Source organism: Dasypus novemcinctus, chromosome 1, assembly GCF_030445035.2.
Source record: "Dasypus novemcinctus isolate mDasNov1 chromosome 1, mDasNov1.1.hap2, whole genome shotgun sequence".
Taxonomy (NCBI): Eukaryota; Metazoa; Chordata; class Mammalia; order Cingulata; family Dasypodidae; genus Dasypus; species Dasypus novemcinctus.
The window spans coordinates 145,789,481-145,813,571 of record NC_080673.1 but is presented as its reverse complement, the minus strand read 5'-3'; the positions used below and the strand labels follow the sequence as shown (position 1 = coordinate 145,813,571).

General features: G+C 33.9%; 1 protein-coding gene across 50 annotated transcripts in view; it reads left to right on the top strand.

Annotated features, from left to right (window-relative positions):
- Nucleotides 1-24,091, top strand: part of ADGRL3 (adhesion G protein-coupled receptor L3) — an 845,015-nt gene that overhangs the window by 5,717 nt on the left and 815,207 nt on the right. The window lies entirely within an intron of this gene.

Below are 24,091 nucleotides of genomic sequence, written 5' to 3'. Positions count from 1 at the left end.
CTTAGAATTGTGAAGTGTGTCCATTCATTCACAAATAGAAAAATGTTTTTAAAAAATTTTCTGCCCTATTCTGAATTAATTGAAATTTTCTATTTATTTTTGGGGCAGGTGAAATGTGAGATTGTGTTCTATGTTTGATCATAACAGAATCCATAAATCTTAATAATTTATGCCTTGCTTATATCTTATTGATATTTAAGATAAAAATTTAGTTTTAATATTAATGAATTTCTTCATGAGTATGATTACATGTATAAGAACAGTTAACATTTGGTCCATAATATTTAAGAATTTAAATGGAGTGCTGTTGATGGTAATCCTATTCACTTTGAAATCTCTCTAGGATAAAAAATTAAATCACACAACTGACTCTTTCTGTATGGTGAAACTTCATTGACAAGTATTTTTTAGAGTAGATAATGCTTTACATCGTGCTTCTAAGAAACTTTTTCAGAGTCTGTAAAGAGAAGACATTTTCATAATAATGCTAAGATGTGATTTGACTTTGTTTTCACAAGTGTACAGTGGAGTTTTCCAGAAGCTGCATAATGTGTGAGAGCATTGCTCTGGTGGAACATGGCATATGTGCTTTTATCTTCGTATGTTTAAAAATGTTCCCGTTTGTTTGTTAGTGGATGGTGTTTATTGTAGCACAACATTGTGAATGTAATTGACACTACTGAATTGTACATTTTAAAGGAGTTAAAATGAGCTATTTATGTGGTATATATGTTACCAAAATAAAAATGTTTAAAAACCCATAGAACTGTACAACCCTAAGAGTGAAACCTAGTATAAACTATGGACTATAGTCAATAAGTTATAATAATATTGGTTTAACAGTGGTTACAAATGTATCATACTAATGCAAAGTGTTAATGATAGGGAAAACTTTCCCATTTTAACTTTTAATGCATAAATATTAATAGTTACAGTCAATATAATAAAAAGTTGCTTTAGATCATCAATAATTTTTAAGGGTGTAAAAGGGTCCTGAAACAATAATTTCTGAAAACTTCTGATCTAGACTTTTCCAAGATTTGCCTCCTTGTATTTAGGAATGTCACCCACCCACCCCCACTGCTAACTCCTAGCCAGATAAGGACCTGACTAGGATGAGAAAACAAGTACATGCTCAAGCTTTAAAAGGACTCAGGTTGAATATTTTAATTTTTTGGTAATTTAGTTGTTCTGTTTCCTAAAATTCCAACGTAGAAAGCTTGTTTTTGTTTTTTTTTGATCCCCGTTTAGTGAAATGGACACTTTAAAGCTGCAGGTCTACCACCTGATCTACTGATTGGTACTGGGATGACTGCAAAGGAGCACAGGAAAAATTTAAAAAATACTGTAGAATCTGGGGCCTCTCATCTAGATCTTTTGATAACTGGAGAGACAAAATTATGTGGTGGTGGTAAAAGATACTATGGAGTGAGTCTTCTGAGGTTTGATAAGCTGCTTGACTTTTGGCAAGATACTTAACCTCTCTGCGCATCAATTTTCTTATATATTTTAATCCACATAATAATTGTACCTACTCCGTAGGTTGTGAATATTTAATGGGTAAACATACACTAAGTGCTTAGAATAATGTCTGGCACATAATTAGAATATAGGTATTTGCTGCTGCTGTTATTATCTGTTAGGACTCATCCAGTGCCCTATAAAACTTTAATCCACTCCACACGATTCTGATATGCAAATTGATTTCATATCCTTACTTTAGAGTATGTCTTAAAATGTTACTGAATTTAAAAGTTTAATAAAAATAGATAACGTTGGCTTTATTTTACACTCCTACTTTAAAAGTTATGAAGGATCAGTGACATTTTTATACGAAGAATGAATAAAGCACCTTTCTTAGCTTGGGCTAAGTTTGAAGTTGGGTAGTGAGTATGAATGCCCAATTAATACTAGATTCCAAAGATCCTAATTGAATATTTATATGTCTTGGGAATTGTAAGGGGAGGAAATCACTTTTCTGAAGTGGCATCAAGACGACTCACTATACTCTTAATCTGTTAATCACTATCTAAGCACTTCAACAGGCCAGTTTCAGTGAAAGGGAACCTTGGGGTAATTATATATTATAGTTCAGTCTGTTTGTGAGTGGCAATATGCTTAACTAGTAAAGTAAGATCCAAATGCAGATTAGTCTTACTAGGTGCCAAAGTTTAATGGTGATGTGGAATACTTCTGAATGATATTTTGACCTCTGTTTGAAAACTTTAGATATATTTATAATTTACATACATATTTCTTTTGGTATATTCCATGGTTAGTTCTAACTTCTGACCCTGGCCTGACAATCTGAAATTGTACTGTAGCATTTATCTCCAGCATTTTGGTTAATTCCGATTTAGTGTTGTAGAATCTAAATTATACTCCATAGACAGGTAATGGTGAGCTCTGTGCTTAATTATGAACTTCTTAGAAAAGGCCTTTGGAATGAGAGACAATTGAGTACAATCCAAATTCTACAACTTTCTATAGTTTTGTGATCTTGTGCAATTTATTTAACCTTTCTGTAAAATAGAAGTAATAATCTCAACATTGCTAGTTTGGGGTAAGGAATAGTTAGTAAATGTAAAAGTACTGAGTACTTAATGAATGGGACCTGTTCATATTAGTCACAGTATTCTTAGAAATGTCCTTGAGTACCATTATAAAGAAAATTTAGCTAAATCAGGTATCATTTTTTTTAAAACAGAAGTGTACTTGATGAATTCTGAAAATCCTTGGCATTTTCTTAAACAGTTGGGAATGGTTTCACATATCTTTTATTTTTCTTTCCCTTTCCCTATTTAGCTCATCCTCTTAATCTTAATATGTTATACTCTGCTACTGATTCCCCACCAAAAATCATAATCCTGACAGGAAAATATTTTTGACAGTCACCAAGTACTATGTCTGAAGATTGACTCTAAATCAGGTATAAAATGAAAGTAGCAATTTAACTTAAGACATTTTGAATTAAACTCCTGATCATCTTTTCACATAGAGTCAGCAGCTCTTTAAGCTTTAACTGCATCAGAATTTTCTATGTTTTACCCAAATCAAGTCATCATAAACTACCAAGATTTAAGAATTTACATACTTTTAAAAGATTCATTATCCCAAAATTTAAGATCGATATAAATGCAGATGAATCTTTGAAATCAGATCGCAAAATTGCTTTAAAGACTAGAAGTATTGAGGGGGTCATAAGTAAGTAAAAGTTTTAGAACTGATGTCTGTATTTCTTTGGCCATTGCTAATTAGAGAAGATATTAAAACATGTGACTTGAAGCTATTACTATCCAGCATTTATGTTAAAATAGAAAGGGTCCAACATTGTAGGTGGTAGAAATGAATGGAAAAATATGGTGCACATTGGACAGCTGACTTGCTAAATTGTACTAGACTTAAGTGGTTGAAAGTATGACTCAAGAAAATGAAAGCCAAGTAGAAATGACACCCTCTTCTGTTTGGTCAGCTTGTGTTGGTGTTTACGCATCCCGCAGAGGCAGAGTGTGTTACTATTCAGGACAGCCCCAGAAGCTCCAACAGTAGCCTGAGCCTGTGAGAATAGGGGAGAGACTCAAGCCCAGTTTTTGATGTTCTGCATGGGTGGGTAACCTGAATACTAAAATGCGTTCCATTGACAGCTGACCCTGTAAGAGGTTTTTCAACAGTCTCCTGGATTGTTTTGGTTTGGTTTGTCCCCCCTCCCCGCCTTTTCCTGTCCTCAAATCTTTTCCAAATACTTTTGGAAAAAAGGAAATGGTCTTGATTGGTCGTCTTTTTTTTTTTTTTTTCTATGAGATTTTATTTTTGGCAAAATGGAAAGATTCAATTAGTTTACATTAATGTCTTGCTTTTTCAGGTTTTCAAGTGGTCTGGATTTGTCAATGTTTGATACTTGCAATTTGAACCTTGACTCAGAATGCTGATCATGACTTCAAGGAGTGAACAAAGAACCGATTGAGAAATAGTTTCATGTTTATATGAAGCATGTGCATATTTATAGCTTTTCTTCTTTATATTGGCTTTAAATATTCAATTGAATTTTTTAATGTGTTTTAATCGTGTTATTATCTGTTCTTGACTTTGGAAGAAGATTGTAAGCAGCCTTTTTCTTTTTTAAATAATCCATGTGTTTTAGGCAATTTCAGGTTAATGTGACTTTCATTTTTAATAACTGTTATCCGTAACAGTTAAATATTATTTTATGGTCATTCCAAAATGATGCACGTTTTTGACAGCACCTCAGTTGTGATATGTATAAAAGTTCAACAAACAAGATTTAATAGAACAGGTGTATTAATTATTTTTCTTTTAATTTTGCAAAGATACCTTCCAAAAGCTTTGGGCCAAAATAGTCAATTTATCGGGTTTCTCACCTAAATATTTTTTGAGAAGGACAAAGGAACACCTGGGCATTAGACAAAAGTTTGCAACTTGAAAAACATTAAGATTATGTTCCAATTATACCATCATATCCAACCTCCCATTTCTCACTTCTCTACCTCCTGGATTCTTGCCCTGTCACCACAGTCTGAATTAGGTACCCAGCTTTATCTAGACCAGTTGACTCTGACCAGCCTAATGAAATCAGTAAGGATAGTGCAGATCCTCTGTGAACTCAGAGTGTGAAGAAGAAAAGTTTTGATTAATAGATTACTATTTGTAGAAAAAAGAAGATGGGCTGGGTAAAAGGAATGGGCATTACTGTGATCCTTTGTTAACTGAGTCACAGTTGGTTAAGACAACCATTGAAAATGGGCTTTCTAGTCTCCTGAAGTAGGCAGAGGTGATCTGGAAAATGGTTCACTACTCAACCCAGAAAACCCCACAAAAATTATACAAATCTGCAAGTTCTTTTTTTTTTTTAAAGATTTATTTATTTTATTTATTTCTCTCCCCTTACCGCCCGCCCCCCTTGCCCCGGTTTTCTGTTCTCTGTGTCTATTTGCCGCGTTTTCTACTTTGTCCGCTTCTGTTGTTGTCAGCGGCACGGGAATCTGTGTTTCTTTTTGTTGCATCATCTTGTTGTGTCAGCTCTCCATGTGTGCGGCACAATTCCTGGGCAGGCTGCACTTTCTTTCACGCCGGGCGGCTCTCCTTATGGGGTGCACTCACTGCACGTGGGGCTCCCCTACGGGGGGGACACCCCTGTGTGGCAGGGCACTCCTTGCGTGCATCAGCACTGCGCATGGGCCAGCTCCACACGGGTCAAAGAGGCCTGGGGTTTGAACTGCTGACCTCCCATGTAGTAGACGGACGCCCTAACCATTGGGCCAAGTCCGCTTCCCTGCAAGTTCTTTTTAACAACATCTGTGAAATTCCCTAAGCCATCAAAGATATGACTATCTGAAAAGCCACCATGTACCTGAAAGATGTTTCTTTATAGAAGCAACAAGTGCCATTCTATCATATAATGGTAGAGTTGGTAGATGCAGCCAGGTCAAAGAGTGGTGACAGAGATAGGATCAGTGGACTAAAAATATTATAAATATTTTCTGTGCATCTCTGAAAATGCAGAAAATAATGCTCAGCTTATGATATACCACTGGACTTTTAGAGTTCATGGTTGAATTGCCCATGTATGCGCTCCCCTGGCTACATTAGGGTGGTCCTTACTGAAAAAAGAAAAAGAACAGTGGTCTTCAACTTGAGGAGGAGGTTGCACAGGACAAAAAGTTATCTTAGAAAAAATTTAAGAAACAAAAACATGTGGTACATGAATAAATACGGCATGAATTAAATACAACTCAATGTAAACAGAAAAAATGGGCTTATAGACATGTATCCATCCATTTGTTTATGACATAAATTATTTTACGCTTGCTAGTGTAGTCATTATGTCATGCTTCTGAAGGGAATATATGTTTATTCAAATAAACCTTCTGTTGAAAGGCACAATGTTCAAAAGTTCATCAAGAAAGATATTTCAAATAATAGAGCATGGATAATTTTATAGCTGTCTAGGGAACTCAATAAAATGTACTGCAACCTGTTCGGCTATAATTTATTCAATGACAGACATCTAATATGGATCTGTTGTTATAAGAACCAGAGTCTGAATATTGTTTAATGATGATACCTGACCAGATAAAATAAAGTGATACTTTAGGGATATCATTTGTATAAATTGGGATCCTACTCAATTTTTATTTTTTTCTTATATCAAAACTAAAAATTGCATTGACTTTTCATTTTCATTTTATCATACCAAGTCAATATATGAATATAATTTGTGAGAATTTTTAAATTAGTAGAAACTTTAATTAGAACTCTCCTGCACAGTGACCTTCCTCATTGTAGCAAACCCTTCAAGAAAAGCACTATAAATTAGTATGCTATCAACACTGAATTTTTGTGATTTGACATTATTAAGCAAACTTTGTGTGTATTTCTCTTTTTTTTGGGTGCATTTGATTAAATGTGTGATCTTATCTTGGTGAAATAGCCTGCTGGGCTGCCGACAGTAGTGTTCAGAAATGAAATGTGCTTAGAGCCTCTGAGCAGACATTTATTCAATGAGATCTTTCTTGAATAATAGATGATAGTGAGATAACAGTAGTGTGTATATGTGTTTACTTCCTGGAATTTAGGGGGTGTTGAGATGGAGTAACAGAAATACATAAAAAAAAGTATTCAGTTTATACACAAAAATTAACCTATTTTATAACAAATAACTGAACTCACTGTATTTGGGATTTATAGGCATCAGTGTCAGAGCAGGTATGCTAGTCCATATTCTTGTTTTTTTTTCCCCATCACCCTAAACAGAAACTCTTTATTCATTAAACAACATTGCTCCATTCCCTTTTCCCCACAACTGCTGATAACCTCTAATATGTTTTGTCTCTATGAATTTGTCTGTTCCAGATATTTCATATTAGTGGGATCATACAGTATTTATCTTTTGTGTCTGCCTTATTTTACACAGCATAATGTTTTAGAGCTTCTTCCATGTTGTCACATGTTTCAATTTCATTCCATTTTTCTGGATGCTTTATTCCTTTGTATGTGTATAACACATTTATCCATTCATCTGTTAACAGAAACTTGGGTTGTTTTCATCATCTGAATATTGTGAATTATGCTGCTATGAGCATTGGTGTACAAGTATTCGAGTCACAGTTTTCAATGCTTTGGGGTACATACTTAGAAGAGGGATTGTCGGTTCTATGATAATTCTATGTTTAACCTTTTGAGTAATCATTAAACTGTTTTTGAAAGCAGCAGTTTTATTGCTAGAAAATATTTCTTAGAGTGGATACACCATGATTATTTAAACACCTTAATTCATGTGGATTGTCCTTTTTTGCTAGGATAAGAAAAGTCATAATGAATACCCTTGTATTGAATGCTTGATGTGTTTTCATTATCTCTATTATAGGACAGAATCCTTCAAGTGAAACTATCAGGTCAAAGAGTAAATAATTGCTCTTGAGCTTTTATTACTTAGTTACAATGAACTAAATTCCATCATTGTTCTCTGTGCATCATAACCAGTTCTGCTAACTTTTTTGGTAATTCTTTCTTAAGAATTACTGACTCTCAGTTACGTATACCAAAATGAAAAATTGAGGTCAATTTAAAAAGTTAATACAAAAAAGAGAAAATTTACTGGCTAATGTCTTTAAATTTGAGATAATATTAAAACAAATAAAATCATGCAATGAGACTGATTCATAAAAAATTAAGAAGACCACCATCTACTTTATGTTCCCTCTCCATAAGTTTTTTAGTTCTGTTTTCTGCTCTGAATGGACCTCTTGCCTTTTGGTTAATGCGAAACATCAACTTACATAAAACTCTCTGAAGCATGCTTATAAAACAAGTGAAGAGGAGTTTGGACTTTTCTTCTAAAATTTTAGTTTGAATAGTAGGAGCATATTGTCAGTAAACACATTTAAAGTGAATGAAGGTTATCTATAAATGGAGACAAAGGTCAGAAAGGAAAAGCGCCTAAAAAGAATATTTTGGTGCGAGAGCACTTCCTAGGGTTGGTGCCTAGCCAAGCTATTATATGGGTATGGACAGTGGTTGAAAGGGAAGAGCCTAAGGACATTTATATTACTAGAAGGAAAGCTAAAAAATGTAACATGGTGCTGTATAACATAGTGAAACCTCATGTAAAATACAAATACGGTTAATATTACTTAAATGGCTGTTTTTACAAAATATAAATAAACATAAAAGGAAACAGAATAACAGTCATGTAAGGCAGGGGAAGCATAGAAAGATTGAACGGTGATGAGTTTTGCTAATTTGGTTGGTTTTGTTTATTATTATTACTGGAATAATGAAAATGCTCTAAAATGAATTGATTAATGCACAACTGTGTGATTATACTGAATATCACTGTATACTTTGGATGGATTTATGCTTTATTAATATGTATCAATACAAAATTGATTGTTAAAAAAAAGAATAAATTATGGCTCATAAATAGAAAAAAAAATGAATAAAATTTGTAGATGTAAGGTCAGTTAGAAATCTGTCCAAGGAAATGAGTTAAGTACAAATGTGAGATGTTTAGTACTGCTTAAATCAAATTAAAGAGGAAATCGTAGCAAGTGTATAATTTAAATTTATATGAGTTTTACAGAAATACGAGTGCCTACTGACTTTTATTTCTTTATTTCATTCTTTGTTTAGTGGGCCTGGAAGTTCTATTTTAAAGGGCATCTTTGTAAATTCTACTTCCAATGGTAAAGACATATGTTTAAGCTATCAGAACGGAAAGCTCTTCTTACTTCACTTTCTATATTTTCTTTAAATCTGCACCAGGATATATTTATGGGACACAGTTTAATGCTTGGTAAATAAACGATTGTGTAACTGCATGGATGTACTTTATAGACCTAGAAAAAACATCTGAACATGAAAGCAGTTTTTGAAGTTACTGTTGCAAGTTAAATTTAAGTGCTATTGAAAATTGCTCTGTACGTGCATGGGGAATAATAAAGTCAGAGAAGGGGTCTTGAAAGGCACACTCTTGCATGCTTTTGTTTCATTAAAAAATGTTAAGTTACCAAGAGGTGAAGTGATGTGCCCAAAGAGCTATAACTGGTAAATAGCATATGGTGCTTTCTATTAAGGAATTTCTCAGTCTTGCATTCGAGAGTTCTCATTTCTTATTTCAGGCATGGCGCTGTCACTATATAGCTATATCACAGTGATTATAAATCTTCTTTAGGTCTGCTTTATCTATAAATAGGGAGAAGGGACTTTCTGAAATACATCCAGGAGTTGAATTGTAAAGCTCATTAGAATAGAATATTATCGCTATTTACAATTTGGTCTTTTAGAACACTCTTTACCTAATAAGTAGGTAGTTGATTTTATAAGAATTTTTACATTTTATCCTCTTGAAGAACTGTGTCCCAGTATTTCATGTAGAAATAGCATATATTAAAAGATAAAATAGGTTTGCAATTTTTTTTTGTGAAGGTTTAAAAAGAAAGGGTCATAATGATGACATTTTGCATTCTTTAAAAATATAAAGGATGCTAACAACTTTCTTTCATGTGAAGAGAAATACAGAATACACTAATAAAAATGTATGAGTGAGAAACAAAGAGATAAAGCAGAAAGAAAGCATAAGCTTGGGATACAGAAAAACATGGTATTACATCTTCTCTCTGTGATCCTAGAACAGTTACTCAACTGCTCCATGCCTCAGTTTCCTCACATGTAAAATTGGAATAAAAACAATACTAATCTTTCATAATTATTTTGAGGATTAAATGATATAGAGGACATAAAACATATAGCACACTGTCTAGACTGAAGTAAATGCTCAATTATAGGTTTAAAATTTACATTAATTTTTTCATTCATTTGTTATTGGAGTTGATATGTCTTCTTTTAAATCACTAAGTGGGTATATTAGTCAGGGTTCTCCAGACAAACAGAACTGACAGGCTAAATACACATAAATATTTACACAAACACACACCCATGGGGATTACAAATTCTATAGGACAGGCTACAAGTTGGAAACTCTGCTGAAGGTAGAGTAGAATTGTCTGGGAAAAGCTGGCAGCCTGAGGCAGAGGTAGAAATTCTTCTTTCTGAAGTCCAAAATCCTCCTTTAGTTCTGGCTTTAAGATCTTCAACTGCTTGGATTAGGAGACTCCCCTCATTGCTGAGGAAAATCTCCTTTGTTGATGATAGTTGCGGTCAGCTGTAGATACAGTCAACTGACTATAGATGTGAATCCATATATGAGATACCTTCAGTAGAAATCAGGCTGTTGCTTGCTTGATCAAAGCCAAGCTGGACACCACAACCAAGCAAAGTTGATGAAATTAACTATCACATTGGGCCTTCAAATTGTCCTGTTTTCTGTATTTCTCCAAATACTGACTTCAATAATTTTTTTATTCGTTTTATCTTTGGTAGCACCAAATGTCTACCAGTTGCTTGAGATAATATAGCTTTACATGGAGACTGTGCCACTGACAGTAGGGAGCTGGCAAAATCATGGAAATAAAGATGCCTTAAGCAATGCATTTGTATTTAATTATTTAGCTAGAATTGTGGAAAATGCTTCAGAAGTCATGTCTAGGATGCTATGATGGTTATAGTCTATAGTCTGTAAATAAGGAGATAGAACTGTGATACCTTCTTCTCTAAAGCACCCATGAGATAAAATAAAATTGTAAATTTTATTAGACTAGAATGCCCCTTGTTTAATTTGGAGGGTAAGTGGGATCCGTAAAGTCTTCCTAAAGCAAGTAATATTTGAACTGAGATATGAAGGTTGAGTAGATAACCCTAAAGGATGTGCTGGGTCACTGCTCTTTTTGCAGTCTGTCCCCAGAAATGCTCATCACAGACAGACCCAAGCATGTTCTAGTGGTGGAGATTAATAAAGGCTGAATAAAGGGAAGAAAATTGAGTATGGTTACCTTGAGTGACAATACAGACAACACACCTGAATTTTTCATTTTAAAGAGAAAGCGAGTGAACATGGATAAATTTTTAATATCTATTGTCTGCCTGTGATATTAAATTTCAGAATGTCATAAAATAAACTCTTCATAAACCAAAAAGAAGAACCAGGCACTGTAGATGGAGATGAGAATACTTAAAATGTATACAAATAATTAAAACTAGGTTCTTAGTTACCTTTGGAGATGTGTATCTGTGTGAATTATGCCTGGGATGGAGTTTTACTCTAGAAGAATGATTTCTACTCATTCTTATCCTAACTTTTCTTCATCCTTATAGTCTTACCAAGTTTCTTGTGGCTTTTGGCTCTAAGGAACTCTGCAGAAATGGAGGAAAAGCTTTAGAAACACCAGTTCAGTAGTTTAACAGTGCTGTGGTATGACTCTTTACTTGTCAAGGAATGGACGTAAAATAGTAATCCGGAAAAGAATCTTAGTAGAAATGTAGTATTATTTAAAAAGAGAGTAGACTCTTTGTCTAGCATCTCCTCACTGTTAGGATTTAACTTAAATTTTTGAGGACTATCAAAAATGTATGTGGGAATTGGAGTTGGGTCAGTGGTTGAGTGCCTGCTCCAATGTATGAAGTCCTGGGTTCAATCCCCTCTACCAACCTAAAAAAAGTGTAGGGAGTGGATGTAGCTCAAGCAGCTGAGCTCCTGTCTCCCACACGGGAAGTCCCAGTTTGGCTCCCAGTGCCTTCTGAAAACAAAATATAACAAAACAAACAACAAGTAAAACACGAGAAAACCAAGTCAGGGAAGCCAATGTGGTTCAGTGATTGAGGGCCACCTTCCCACATGTGAGGTCCTGGGTTTAATCCCTGGCCCCTGGAACCTCAAAAAAAGAAAAAAAGTATGTGATAATAAGAATTGGTTTTATTTGCATGTAGAACAGATTATTTAATATTTTAAAAAATGGTGAAGTGTGTTATAGAATATCTTAGTTTAAGAATCTTTAGGCAGAATGATAAATATGTATGCTTCAAGAAAATTATCTTAGTGGAATAACATTTTTAACAGAAAGAATACTATAACAAGAATGCATTTAATTTGGAATCATTATCAGTAAGCATTTATTGAGTGCTTCATATGTGACAAAACTAAACACAGTTGTGATAAAAGTTAAAGAAGAAAAATACTAGGTTTTATGAAAATATCTGACCCAAGGATCTCAGGCAAGTTCTTCAGATCCTGGTGAAAAAAATTGAGGATACATGAAGATCAGCCAGGTAGCAAGCATTCCTAAAGAAGGGAAACTCCTGTGTCAAGACCTAAAGAAAGAAAGAAATTGGTTCATGTGAGGAACTCAAGAAATGTCAGAAAACTTGGAACAAAAGGATTGAGAGAGGAAATGTCATGAAATCTGGCTAAAGAAGTAAACAAGAGACCAGATGTGCAGTGTTTTTTAAAGTTAAGTATTTGGGCCTTTATCTTGGGAGCAATGGGATGTCATTGAAGGTTTTAGGTAGGCCAATAACAAGATCAGATTTTCACTTTGAAAAGATCACACTAGCTTCTCCGTGTAGACATAATTGGAGGAAGTATCAAGACGGGTTGTGGAGAGACTGGTTAGATGAAAGTCCAAGCCTCTGCACTTCCTCTTCTCAGCTGGGCAGCATAGCAATCCTGCCTCTCTGTGACCTCAATTGCTTCATGTATAAAGTAGGGGCCTGGATTATACAATATCCCTTTAGACTCTAACATTCTGCACCCTATTTTGATATGGAGGATCTAAGTGATGGGGATCATTGGTTAAAGTACTTTATATCATCTTATTAGTGTTTCTAACTAATCTGTCTGTTTAATATCCTGTTGTAAATATAAAGCTGCATCCACTATTTCATCAGATATATTTTTTTACCTGAAAGTTAAAATCCAGTCTCTGAAGACCTGTATTAGAATTCTATATTTCTGTTTGTTTTAAAAAGGCTATATAAAAATCATAAATTCAGATGTTGAAACTGCATTTAATTTAGTTTAGAGATTTCAAACCACAAAGATCTTTCATTTTGGTCAAAATCTTTTATTTATAAATCCTCATTATTGAAGTCATTCAAACAGAATTACTATCTAAAAGTAAAAATGTACATTTTTCATCTATCTCCTTGGTGGTCTGATATTCTGAGTGAAAAATGCAAAAAACAAGTTGATTGTGTTAATTAAGAACTCCTAATACATTTTAGCTTTTATGATTTTCATTAGTATAGTAATGTAAATATTTTATTTTCACCTTGTGTTCCATCTTCTAAATCTCCATAGCTCTTTGTTATATCTCTGTTATGATATTTATGAGACTGCCATAGTTTTTAATTATTTTTTTTCCTGTTTTAGTACTCCGTGGAAATATAAATTTATTGATTCCTTGAACTATGTCTAGTCTTTTCATAGCCTGCAGTACCTGTTTATTGGTTATGTAAATGAAATTTGTATTTGGTATTGAAAGGTTGATATTTATAAAAAAATTGGGTGGGTATTATGTTAGATAAAACATTGTGTGCAAAATGTGTCTTGTATGACTTTAAAAATTAGCATCAGAAACTCTAATAATTTTGTTGTGTCTGTAAAGCATAGTGATTAAGAACCATGGGGCTTACGTGCCTATGTACTTGAGCCTAAACCTCGGGACTACTTTGTAACAGCTTAATGACTTTACGTCATTTACTCAGCTTCAGTTTACTTTCTGTATCATAGGGCTGATCATACATACTTCATAAAAGGATTGTGAGAATTAAATTAATTCATACATTTTAACGCACTACCATGAAGTTTGGCTGCTAGATATGAGTCAGTGGTAAAAATAAGCACTATCACTCTTGCTTCATGTGGGAATAGCGAGTAGAACACAGTGGTTCAAGTGATCTCCTTTTTTATCCTTTGCTCCCAATCTTTTTACAAGGTTGACATCACATTTTATATCTGTTGCCTTCAATCTTCATGGCCTTCCCTTTGGATTCATTCTGTCATGTTGCTTCACGTACATAATGTCTTTTTTATCTCTGACTTATGCTGAAAGGAATGATTATCAAGCAATTTGTGAGATACAAATGGAAGCCTGAGTACTTAGAGACATTGTCAGATAAGAATACCAGAAATGCCTTTATAACTTATTTCTAACACCCACATTTATAGGAATATTTATGTGATGTATATGGAGCCTAAAATATAATTTGCATTAGGATTTCATGGTAAGTGTAGTCCTTCCTTTTCCCTCATGCATATATTTTCCCCCTAAGTTAACTATTTTTAGGATTTGGAGAAAAATGCGTATTTTTAAAGTGTCAGTTTAAGAAGATAATATTAGTACCAGAAAGAAATGCTGTGATAGAGGATAGGGGATTGAACTCAGAGTCCTTTATTTTGAATAAACTTCTATGTTGAATGGAATAGTTTTAGAAACACCTATGAAGCTCTAAGGAATTATAATTAGGTGGTATTTATCAAATTTATGGAATGTTAGAAAAAATTTGTGTAATTGATTTGCATAATAAAACAAAATAGTTGTCAGGAATATTTTGAATCCTGGTATTCTGAAAGGAACTGTGGATGTGTATGAACTAGGACTTTATAGTTGGACTGTGAGAACTTGCCCTTCAAAGATAGGTTTGGAATATGATGTCAATATTTATGTCCTCTTGAAGTACAGCTATTTCAATATAAGGTATTCTCATTCTCTCATTATAGAATGTAAAAGAGATACAATTTTAAACCTCTCTTGGAAGCTGAAAGGACTTTGAAAGAATATAAAAACCCTTAAAGTCTTGTTCAGCTAACCAAATACCTCATTTAATGAAAATCCTAACTCCTCTAAAAGTAAATAATTTTTCTGAGTTTTTGAGTCCTTTATTAGAAGTAATACTATCTGCTACAAGTAAATCGCTTTATTATTTTATTTATTTTTGATTTTGAGTAGTGTATTTAAAAAGAACTATTTAACACTGTGTGACATTTAACATATTGCTAAAATAATTCATTTTGAATAAATTTGGGTAATTGTTGCAGCAAACCAGATGTTGCTAAGTTCTTACTTAATTAGAGATAAAAAATATTCACAATATAGTTTTCCTAGCTGTCAGTTTAGATAAATGAAACCATTTCAATCAGCATGCTCCTTTGTGAAACAAGGGAGGGGGATATAATAACATTTTCCAGCTACATTTGTCGAAAATAAATATTAATCTTCTATGTGGTTAAAACCATGCTGTGCCAACTCTATCATAACCGTAATTGCAGATAATCCTTTAGATTTGTTATAATTTTTATAATTTCACTTCTTATTTTTATGGAGGCATTCAGTTAGATTCTACTTTTCATTTAGATTATATGTCCATGTTGGTTTAGAAATCTAAGGATTCCTTGTGTTAATTTAGTAGTATTTTTAAGGCTACTTTTTAAGATAGTCTTATGTAGTTTATTCTCTAAAAGTATTAAAACTCTGACCTGCTTAAGACTTTTTCTCTCAAACATAAACCTCTATCTTTACTTTTCTTTTAAATCTGTTATAATTCATAGAAGAAGCTCAACTATTAATATTTTCTTTGTTCCCTGTTCTCTTTAAGACAAACTTCTTCTGAAACTGTACTGACTGCTCAGAAAATGGTTCATAAAATAAAACATGAAAAGAAAACAAAACCTGGACTAACAAAACACAATTTAAAAAGGCATAAGGCAAAAAGAAAAAAAGTTAATTTCAAGCTCCATTAGAAATGACAGTGAGAGGAATGGCAGGGATTCATGAAGGTACAGGAACCAAATTGATAAGGAATGAGATTCCGTATATTTTAGTCTTACTAATTATGTACTCAAGAAAGATAGAAAAACTCAGACCATAAAGTGAATTATTTCATCTTCAGACAATATCAGCAATATCACTTTTCCAAAATAATAAAAGTTTTAAATTAAAATTTACTTTGTCTAAGGGGCATCCAGTATTATGTTGTATCATTAGCAGTTGTAACAACAGGTTTGATATTAAGGTTTTGATATATTGTTTGATTTTATCAAATTTATGGAAAGCTTGTAGGAAAAATTGGTAACATAGTAGAAAACTATGAGCTATATTAATTACTAGAGCTAACTGATTGTTCTCCTTTATGTGGGGTTTGTCTAGGCTATTTATTGAAGAAATAATAGAAAATGAAGATAGGAGGTAGAATTTATTTCCATGTCTAAGAATAATCCTTGAGGATGAGTCTAAAATTCCGCCCCCAGCCAAAATCAGATTATTTCTTTCATCTCAGTTTTAATCATGTCCTCTTCAAAAAGCAAGTTTTAGAAGTATTTTTCTCAATTGGAAGATAGAAAATTGGTTAAAAGTACTTGTCAAAATTCTCTCTAGAGAGAAATTAGAATGCCAAGGGGAGGGGGAAATCATAGGTATAACTTTATCATCTCCTCTTGCTTTTATTATGACATTTTGAGGGAATAGTAGAAAGTACATTTAATGGGCTTTCTTCATTTACAGATATTACTTGCAATATGAACAGTGAAAAGATGGGATCACAAAATTGACCTTTTATGGATTTCTCATAGGCTTTCTTTAGTAACTTGGATGAATAAGAAATAAAACAATAGTCTCAGTTTGTCCTGAAACACAGTGGTTTTGAATGTAGGTGTAAAACCGGATTGGTGAGTGGTGGTGTCAGTCAAAAGTCTCCACTTGTATTTAAGATGTGTCAACATCGTGGGAGTTTTGCCCACACACTCTGTGGTAATAACCCATATTTTATTTTTATTGTTTCCCTATGGTGTGAGGGTATGTGAGTAATTGTGGGACAGTGATTGGGCAGAAGAGGTAGGTGGTTTTGAGTTACCTTGTTGTTCTTTCATTGGCTAGTTTCTGTCTGGCTCACTATGTCTTGGGAAGCACAAGAAACAACAGTTAAGGCTAGTGGTCAGCTTCCAAGGACAAAATGCTAACTGATCCCAGAGTTTAAATGAAAGGAGTTGTTTGGGGAAGTTTCCAAACAGTACATTCAGAAATGTGACTTTACAATGTACTTGGTAAGTGTCTTTATACTCATTACCCTCTCATTTTAAGTTCTTCACTCCTTGCTTACTAAGTCAATGCTTTTACTACTCATAAAATTTCTAAATTGGTAAATTAGAACTTATTTTTCAAGTAATCTTTCATTTTAATACTTTATTTTTTATTTTCAGAAGTAATCTTTTCATACCTGAGTGGGCTCTCAAAGTCAGGCTTGCTGTTATTTTTTTAAATCTAATAAACTATCTTTATCATTATTCTTTCTCTCAGTTTCCATTGCTATAATTTTCATTGCTATATTTTTCATTGCTATAATTAGTTGGATGGATTTATAAATATCTAAAGTGGGTTTATATACTCTTATTGGGGTATTTATTCCCATTAAAATTTATGCTACTTGAATTTTTAATTTTTAATGAAGTAGTGGCCAGAAAATTTAAAATGCACAGGCTTATTTTAGACTTCGATTTAAGAGTTTTCAAATTACAAATATACTACTTCTTACTAAAGCACAGTATGTTTGTACTTTTTTTAACTTAAGGGGAAAAATGGCCTGGGTCTTCCAGATTTTCTCTTGAGGAAAGAAAGAAAAGATGTGTAATAAACTTAAAAAAAAATTAAGATCAGAAAGTAAAGTGAATGCCTAGGGAATGGTGTTGTTTAAAATTTATGAGTGTTAAAATTCATAGTGGTAACTTAGCAATACAGACAAGAACATATCACTGGGCTCTTGAGGGTGCAGCCCTTTGAGTTTCTGTTCTAAGCTCTGTGACCCTGCAAACTTCTGTGCTACTTCCTTTAGTTTCATTGATATTTAGGCATTCAAGGCAAGGTACCTGGGCAAGATGTCTGCAAGCACCCTCCCATTACCTTTCCAATTGAATGGTGTCATGTAACTATCTTTGATTGCCTTCTGCAAAGGTCATTGAAGCAGGAAAATGGTATGTATGCAAAAAGAGAGGGTTTTCTAGTCACAAAATGGTATCTTCTGAATGTGATGCCAGCCACTTCTGCCTACTTGAATCTCCAAACGTTGTGAAGAATGGGAAAGGGCAAAGACCCTCTCATGTTCCTTTAGTTCCATTCTCCAGCCCTCTCATTTCTAGCCCAGGATCCTGCTTTGTATTTTATCCTTTAGCAAAGGAAGGGGGAAAAAAAATCAGTTCTGTCATTTTGTCCTGAGATACTAACTCATCTGTGGACTTTAGCAATTTACACTTTGGCATTATCAGTTTAGCTTTCTGGTAGAGAAGAAGGGCAATCCAGTGATCTCAGGGAGTGGGACTATCCAACGTTCCTTTAGTAAGGTTTTGTTACATATGTCATTTTCTGGATCACACTTTGGGATAGTGAATTTCTAACCAAACTCATCTTTCTGGGATTGGGGTTGGAGGCCCCAATTAAATTACTGTGTATGACTGCAAGTTTTAGAAACAGTGTTCAGTTTTCTATAGCTACTGTCTAATACATGGCCTCCCCCATTTCCCCCACCTTCCTTTCTCTATTTGGATAGGGATAGTACCTTTTCAGCCCACCTCCTCTTCAAACTCAGTGCTGTCCTGGGGTTTAAACATATTATTTAGCCATCAGGGAAAATGATTTATTCTGTAAGATGGTGAAAAACTGTCCTAATACTATAGTCAAAATTTATCTGTGCAGGAAATTACAAATATCACATTGATATTTAATTCAGCAAAATACAGATTAATATATTTTAGCAGATATCTTTTTAACAGCCATCTCTATTTTTACTCAGTTTTCAAGGTTCTTTCTTCTGAGCCCCCAGTCAACAGTCAAAACTGTTCTTGCAGCTCTACAATGTGTGCTCATCAAATTTGTTGGATTTGGTTCCATGTCTCTTTTCTTTCTTGGTCCGTGGTCCGAGTGGAAACGCAGTAAATATTTCCTTTGTCTTCCTTAGTATCTTTTCCATTACTGCTTTTTACTTTCTTGTTTTCTGAATTCTTTCTCTAAAGGCTCTCAAGTTCTTATTTTCTGTAACTGCCTTTCAGACTATGTCCCATTCACAAATCCTTGTCTCCTCAAAAATGATCATCTAGAGAACTTTGGATGATTCATCTTGGGTTACATGTGAGTCATTTTTGCCAAGCTTAGATTTAGTTCTCTGTTGTTCCTTTTCAGATAAAATATTAGCATAAACATTAACATTTCTAAACCCCATTACAGTTATCATGATTATCATCAGATATTAGCATAACCCGTCCTCCTAATATTATTAGGGGTGTCTCAGACTCTGTAGTTATCCAATTGGATGAGATTAATGACTTCTTTAAAGAAAACACTGCAGGTTTATTTTAGCTATAAGTAGATAATCTTTAGAATTTATAACAGCAAATAATTCACTTCATTTTGATTTCTTGGAAACAAGAAAAATCTTTTTTTTAGGTGCCCTTGTTTTCCACAGGCTCAGAAATCTTTGATTTTCTCGGCTTCTGTGATTATTTCAGTTCGGGGTCATTAATAGCAGAGTGGAGATTTTGATGTGGAGCAAATAGTAGAAGCATTTTCATTTTATAAGACTCTTCTCTGGTGCTTGACGTTAAGTGAAATATAAATACCACTACTAAGGTGCATAATCTTTGAATGATAAAGTAGACTATAGTTGACCTGTGGGATGGTGGAAGAGGTTAAATCACTGAGGGGTTTCTTCTTCCTCGTCAAAAGCCAGGTGGGAATGTGGCATAGGGTTGTAATTTCACTCCATCTGGAGACGATTAATTGTTAGTAGAAAAAAAGAATGGAAAATGGGCAATATAAGAAATCAAATCCAACTCTTTGCTTCTATCTCCAGAGTAAATAAAAGTTTATGAAAATGAAGCTTCAATAGCTTTGTAAGTAGAGATGTTTGAACTCTTACTGAAGTAGAAAAAGAAAAGATACTCTTTCGGAAAAACCACATTTGACCATTTTAGATGTGTAGATTTAGATTATTTTAATAATTAGTGCTTTGGGAGTAAGTTTTCTGTATAAATGATCATAAAATAGTTTCATGTTAAATTTTGTTTCCTCAAGCTTATTATGAGTCACAGTGCCTGGCACAAATAGGGGCTTCATAAATGCATAATGGATGAATGAAGGAGTTTGCCTTGCATCAAAGATATCTGCAGAAGAAGACTTGGGCAATGTTTTCCCTTTGCTTCTGGCAATACATTTCCCCATAAAATGTTTCATGTCTCTCAGAATTACATTATAATCAAAATGGAAGAGAATAATTAATAATTTTTTTTCTTGACTGAGCTGAGTCTTGGAATTTTACAAGTAAAGAAATACAATGCTTTTCTTACCAAGTTCAAATGTAGCACATAGATTTTCATAAACCATTCATGGATCCATCATAGTGAAACCACTTATTTGCCAAAAGGCAAAGGCCACGGTTTGTGGGAAGATGGCATCAAATTAGGCAGACTGGGCAAGAGTGAGAAATTGGCCATCAGAGTAAATTGACCAACATATTCAAATGCCTAGACAATAGGAAAAGATTATAAGCCATATTAAGAAACAGGAAGAGATGGCTCAGCCAAAGGAACAAACCAAATATCCTGAAGAAATTCAGGATTTAAGGCAATTAATCAATGATAATCACACAACACTCCTAAATTAATTTAAAGAATTGAAAGGAAATATGACTAAAAGATAAAGGATGTTAAGAAGACACTGAGTGAGCAGAAAGAACAATGTAAAAGTCTGCAAAGAAAAGTGACAGACCTTACAGGAATGAAAGACACAATGAATGAGATTAAAAATACATTAGACACACATAAGAGCAGATTTGCATTGCATGAAGATAGAATTAGTGAATTCAAAGACAACATCTGAATTGGAAGAGACAGGAGAACGGTAAGAGAATGGAATAAATGGAACAGAGTCTTAGGGAATTGAATGATAATCCAAAATAAAAGAACATACAATTTTCAGTGTCCCAGAAAGAGAAGAAAATTGAAAAGGGGCAGAAAGAATATTTGAGGAAATAATGACTGAACACTTACCTACCCTAATGAAAGATATAAACATCAATTTGGAAGAAGGACAATGCTCCCCAAACAAAATAAATGTGAATAGACCTACCCTGAGATACCTATTAGTCGGGATGACAATTATCAGAGATAAAGAGAAGATTATGAAAGCAGGAATAGTAAAGCAAAGCATCACATACAAGGGAACCTCAATAAGATTGTCAATCTCTCATCTGAAACCATGGAGAAAAGAAGAAAGTGGTATGATTTAAGGAATTGAAAGAGAAAAACTGCCAGCCAAGGATTCTGTATCCAGCAAAGCTGTTCTTCAAAAATGAAGGGGCATTCAGAGTCTTCACAGACAAACAAAAACTAATAGAATATGTTACTAAAAGATCAGATTTGCAAGAGATACTAAAGGGAGTGCTGCAGCCTTAAAGAAAAAACAAAGCGAGAGACTTGGAGAGGAGTGCAGAAATGATGATTATTAGAAAGGGTAAATTAAAGGGTAAAAAGACAGTATAATGACGTGACAACAGAAAGCCAAAGGTCAAAAGGCATGAAGTAAGTAATGCCTTTATAATAATAACATTGAATGTTAATGGCTTGAACTCCCCAATCAAAAGATATGGACTGATAGAATGGATTAAAAAATATGAGCCATCTATATGTTGTCTGTAAGAGACTCACCTCAGACATTAGTACACAATCAATGAAAGGTTGGAAAAAGTTTTTCCACGCAAATAGTAACCAAAAAAGAGCTGGAATAGCAATACTAATATTGGACAAAATAGATTTTAATTGCAAAACTGTTATAAAGGATGAAGAAGATCATTATATATTAATAAAAGGGGCAATTCAATAAGAAGAAGTAACTATACTAAATATTTATGCACCTATCCTCAGTGCCCCCAAGATACATGGGGCACACAATGGCATAGCTGAAGGGAGAAATGGATGTCCCTTCAGTAATAGTTGGAGGTTTCAAAAATCAAAGGCTAATAATCCTTAATTGTTAAGCACAGTTAGAAGAAGCTGTGATATGTTGATATTCTGAGGTTTTGAACATTTGAAATTGTCTTCATTATATATTTTGTGACATCTGGGGTATTCATCAAGCTACTCTAAAAATTTGCATTAAAAGAAGTATTGATAGTTTTTAACTTTAATTTTGGATATAGAAAGTTGCAGATATTTACAGATTGTTCCCATATGTGCCTTTGTCAGTTTCTCCTAATGTTACCATTCTCCATAAACAAAGACCAATGATCAAAAGCTGGAAATTAACATTGGTACAATACTATCGATTGAATTCTGAATTGCAGGTCCTATTCAGATTTTAAACAGTTTTTCCATTAATATGTTATGAGAGTTTTTAAATGTGGAGTAACTTATAGTTGGAGCTATGTAAGTTCAATAAGTGTTGCTATTATTTACCTTTTTTAGTAGTAATGACAAAGTTGCACTTTCTAATATTAGTTATTTTATCATATAGGGTATTTGAAAAGCATATTTTTAATACTTGATGCCCTGAGAATGGTCTTCCTTTTTCCATTTCTGCAAAATACACATTTGGATGATAGCATATGAGAAAAGGAATATATATTATTATTAGAATATAATTAGATGTTGTTAATGTTAATGTTTCATGTGTATCTCCATTTAAATTATCTTTTCCAGGGCATGGCATGTGTAGAATAAAGTTAATATATTTAACTTCTATATAGTTTGAGTTAGGTCTGTATTACCATGTAAATTATACATTTATTACTCACATCAATCATAATAACTACTGTTCTTGTAAAGAGGATAAATGAGTGGTCAGTGTAAGTAAAAGACGACTGAACTTTAAGGATAGCAGGCCCTGATAAATGAAAAATTTGGATTGTTCTTTATTCCTTAACATGGTTAACAATCCATTATGTGGAAAGACTGTCACTATGGAAATATTTTTACTACTACGATTTTAAGGAGAGAACTTACTAAAGTCATTGTTATTTTATAGTTTTCTTCTTATTGGTGTACTGATAATTTATTCCCATCTCATATAACTGGCAGCCCTTTTAGCTATGCGAGGGAAAGGAAAGCTGTAGTTGAGAAGGAATGGAGCCAGGATCTGGAGAGGAAAACCCAGAATTCACTCGCTTTTTTATAGTAGTGGTGTGTCACGGGGTCAACCCTAGTAGCAAGGGTGTTAGGGGAAGTAAGTGTTTATTAAATAAGTATATTGCTGCCCTGAACAAAATTAAGAATTTATTAGTAAGGAAAAAAGAGAGGAGATGATATTTGGTAAGCAACCAGTGCTGTTTGCCGGAGTACTTAACATAGTTCTTGCCACATGATAAGCTATGCTTAGTAGCTATTCTAGTATGTTATTATTGCTAGTTATTGCATTTGAGTTCTTTTAGATCATTAAGATTGTCCCAGGTTTATTCAAGTGAAACAGTACTTAGTAGAATTTTCAAATATTATAAAGGGTCCAAATGTTGCAGTCTTTCCTTAGCATTTTTGAATTTGTAATATGGGGTTAATTGCCTAAGCTATTAAGAAATTGTAATGAGGGCCAAATAAATTTTTTTCCAATTCATTTAAACCTTTTCATCTCTTCTGTCTGTCTTTATTTAAGGGTTATGTTTATAAAACATGCATCTTACAGTGTATTCCAACCCTACTTCACATTTTTTTTTTAAGATTTATTTATTTATTCCCCCCCCCGGTTGTCTCTTCTCTGTGTCTATTTGCTGCGTTTTCTTTGTCCACTTCTGTTGTTGTCAGCGGCTTGGGAGTTTCTTTTTGTTGTGTCATCTTGTTGATGTCAGGTTTCCGTGTGTGCGGTGCCATTCCTGGGCAGGCTGCACTTTTCTTTTGCTCTGGGCGGCAATCCTTACAGGGTGCACTCCTTGCTTGTGGGGCTCCCCTACGCAGGGGACACTCCTGTGTGGCAGGGTACTCCTTGCGCGCATCAGCGCTGCGCATGGGCCAGCTCCACATGGGTCACGGAGGACCGGGATTTGAACCTCGGACCTCCCTTGTGGTAGACGGATGCCCTAACCACTGGGCCAAGTCCGCTGCCCACATGATTTTATAGTAGTATACCTTTTCTTATCCATACCACAAAATATTTATCATGCACTAATTAGACATTTGTGTCCATGATATGCCTAATCATATCTGGAGGCTCTT